Source organism: Loxodonta africana, chromosome 5 (assembly GCF_030014295.1).
Source record: "Loxodonta africana isolate mLoxAfr1 chromosome 5, mLoxAfr1.hap2, whole genome shotgun sequence".
Taxonomy (NCBI): Eukaryota; Metazoa; Chordata; class Mammalia; order Proboscidea; family Elephantidae; genus Loxodonta; species Loxodonta africana.
The window spans coordinates 51,297,254-51,301,210 of record NC_087346.1 but is presented as its reverse complement, the minus strand read 5'-3'; the positions used below and the strand labels follow the sequence as shown (position 1 = coordinate 51,301,210).

Here is a 3,957-nt window from a genome sequence, read left to right as displayed (position 1 = left end):
GAGAGATGCTGATGAAGAGTGAGCTATTTGTATCAGGTGGACACTTGAGACTGTGTTGCCATCTCCTGTCTGGAGGGGAGATAGGAGGGTAGAGAGAGTTAGAAACTGGCAAAATCGTCACAAAAGGAGAGACTGGAAGGAGGGAGCGGGCTGACTCATTAGGGGGAGAGTAAGTGGGAGTATGGGGTAAGGTGTATATAAGCTTATATGTGACAGACTGAGTTGATTTGTAAACTTTCACTTAAAGCACAATAAAAATTATTAAAAAAAAAATATCTATATGGAGCCCTGGTGGTATGGTGGTTAAGTACTCAGCTGCTAGCCAAAAGTTCGGCAGTTCGAATCCACCAGCTGTTCCTTGGAAACCCTATGGGGCGGTTCTACTCTGTCCTATAGGGTGGCTATGAGTTGGAATCAACGCAACAGCAACAGTGTTTTTTTTTTTTTTTTTTTTTTTATGTGGGGTCACGTTGACCACAACAACTAGAAAGCTTAAGGGGCAATAAGTTTATGTTAGTGGGGGGAGAACAACAACTCAGAAAAGAAGGGTGTGAATGTGTGCACCACTTAAAGAATGTCAGCGATGTCACTGAATGGTATGTGCAGAAACTGTTGAATTGGTGTAAGTTCTGCTGTGTATATCCTCAACAAGAGCAAAAGTAAAATAAACTCTTAAAAAATATATATATATCAGAAGTGTATTATCTCACAGTTCTAGACTTCAGAAGTCCAAAATGATTTCACTGAGCTGAAATCAAGATGTCAGCTGCACCATGCTCCCTTTGAAGGTTCTAGTGGAAAATTTATTTTCTTGGTTTCTCCAGCTTCTAGAATTACATTCCTTTGCACATTATTCCTTTCCCCATCTTCAAGATGCTTCACAGATACTACATTTTTTACAAATTGAAGGTTTGTGGCAACCCTGTGATGAGCAAGCCTATTGGCTTCATTTTTCCAACAGTATGTGCTTACTTCGTGTCTCTGTGTCACATTTTGGTAATTCTCACAATATTTCAAACTTTTCAGTATTATTATATCTGTTATGGTGATCTATCGTCAATGATCTTTGATGTTACTATTGTAATTGTTTTGGAGTGCCACACGCTGTGCCCATATAAGAAGGCAAACTTAATTGATAAATGTGTATGTTCTGACTGCTTCACCAACTGGCTGTTCCCCTGTCTCTTTCCTTCTCCTATGGCTTACCTGTTCCGTAAGACACAACATTATTGACATTAGGCCAATTAACAACCCTACAAAGGCGTCTGAGTATTTAAGTGAAAGGAAGAGTCACATGGCTCTCACTTTAAGTCAAAAGCTAGAAGTGATTAAACTTAGGAAGACATGTCAAAAGCTGAGATAGGCCAAAAGCTAGGTCTCCTGTGCCAAACAGCTAGACAAGTTGTGAATGCAAAGGAAAAGTCCTTGAAGGAAACTGAAAGTGCTACTCAGTGAACACAGGAATGATAAAGCGAAACAGGCTTATTGCTGATATGCAGAAAGTTTCAGTGGTCTGGATAGAAGATCAAATCAGCCACAATATTCCCTTAAGCCAAAGCCTAACCCAGAGCAAGGAACGAACTCTCTTCAATTCTATGAAGGCTGAGAAATGTAAGGAAGCTGCAGAAGAAAGTTTTGAAGCTAGCAGAGGTTGTTTCATGAGGTTTAAGGGAAGAAGCCATTTCTACGACATAAAAGTACAAGATGAAACAGCAAGTGCTGATGTAGAAGTTGCACCAAGTTATCCAGAAGATCTAGCTAAGATAATTGAGGAAGGTGGCTACACTAAACAACAAATTTTGATGTAGATGAAACCACCTTATATTGGAAGTAGATGTCATCCAGGACTTTTATAGCTAAATAGAAGTCAATGCTTGGCTTCAAAGTTTCAAAGGACAAGCTGACTCTCTTGTTAGGGGCTAATAGATCTGGTGACTTTAAGTTGAAGCCAGTGCTCACCATACCCAAAATCCTAGGGCCCTTAAGAATTATGCTAAATCTACTCTGCCTATACTCTATAAATGAAACAACAAAGCTTGCATGATAGCACATCTGTTTACAACATGGTGTACTGAATATTTTAGTATTCAGTACAGTTAAGGCCTACTGCTCAGAAAAAAAAAAAAAAAGACTCCTTTCAAAATATTACTGCTCATTGACAATGCACCTGGTCACTCAAGAGCTCAGAGAAGTATAAGGAGATTAATATTGTTTTCATGCCTGCTAACACAACATCCATTCTGCAGCCCACGGATTGTGGAGTAATTTCTACTTTCAAGTCATATTATTTAAGAAATACATTTTGTAAGGCTATAGCTGCCATAGATAGTGATTGCTCTGATGAATTTGGGCAAAGTAAATTGAAAACCTCCTGGAAAAGATTCATCATTCTAGACCCCATTAAGAACATTTGTGATTCATGAGAGGAGGTTGAAGTATCAATATTAATAGGAGTTTGGAAGAAGTTGATTCCAACCCTCATGGATGACTTTGAGGGGTTCAAGACTTCAGTGGAGGAAGTAACTGCAGATGTGGTGTAAATAGCAAGAGAACTCAAATTAGAAGCAGAGCCTGAAGATATGACTGAATTGCTGCAATCTCATGATAAAACTTTAACAGATGAGGAGTTGCTTCTTATGGATGAGCAAAGAAAGTGGTTTCTTAAGATGGGGTCTACTCCTGGTGAAAATGCTGTGAACATTGTTGAAATGATAACAAAGGATTTAGAGTATTACATAAACTCAGGTGATAAAGCAGAGGCAGGATTTGAGAGGATTGACTCTAATTTTGAAAGAAGTTCTACTGTGGGTAAAATGTATCGCATGCAACAGAGAAATCTTTCATGAAAGGAAGAGTCAATTGATGTGACAAACCTCATCGTTGTCTTATTTTGAGAAATTGCCACAGCCACCCCAACCTTCAGCAACCACCACCCTGATAAGTCAGCACCCACCAACATCAAGGAAGGACCCTCCATCAGCAAAAAGATTATGACTTGCTGAAGGCTCAGTTGATAGCATTTTTTAGGAATAAAGTATTTTTTTAATGACGGTATTGTGATGGTTAAGGTTGTGTATCAACTTCGATGGGCCATGATTCTCAGTGGTTTGACGGTCATACAATGTTGTGATCACTTCCATGAAGAGATTTGATATGAAGTGATCACCTCCATGATGGGATATGCTGTGAGTAGCCAATCAGTTGAAAGGAAGTTTCCTTGGGCTGTGGCCAATGGTTTGGCTGGATGACCAAGGACTTGGAAGGAACATGATTAGAAAATTGGAGACAAGGATTTATGGGGAAGAGGTATATGGATATACTTCTCTGAAAGGGCCAAAAAAAAAGAAGATATTTGTGTTTCATGTGATACTCATCAAGAGGTAACCTCGGCAGAGGAAGATTTTAACAAGCAAGTGGATAGGATGATGTGTTCTGTGGAAACCACTCATCCTCTTTCCCCAGCTACTCCTGTCGTTGCCTAATGGGCTCATGAACAAAATGGCAATGGTGGAAGGAATGGAGGTTATGAATGGGCTCAGGAACATGGACTTCCACTCACAACTTGGCTATTCCCACTGCTGAGTGTCCAATCTTCCTGCAGCAGAGACCAACACTGAGTCCCCAATATGGCACCATCCCTGCAGCAAGTTGATTACATTGGACCACTTCCATCATAGAAAGGGCACAGACACTTACTCTGGATATGGATTTGCCTTCCCTGCATGCAGTGCTTCTGCCAAAACTACATTTGTGAACTTACAAAATGTCTTATCTACCATCATGGTATCCCACACAGCGTTACCACCAAGTAAAAGAGTCAGGAACCTGCATCCTTTGGACCTGGGTCCCTGTACTGAGCAGCTCCTGGACCAGGAGAAGATTGATGACAAGGAGGCTGAGCTGCCATGCCCAAGGGGCATGCTGGAGCCAAGGGGGCAGGAAAATGGGGCCACCCAA

General features: G+C 40.7%; 1 pseudogene; it reads left to right on the top strand.

Annotated features, from left to right (window-relative positions):
• The first annotated feature begins 1,138 nt into the window (after nucleotides 1–1,138).
• On the top strand, nucleotides 1,139–3,027 carry LOC135231486 (tigger transposable element-derived protein 1-like; annotated as a pseudogene).
• The last annotated feature ends 930 nt before the right edge of the window (nucleotides 3,028–3,957 follow it).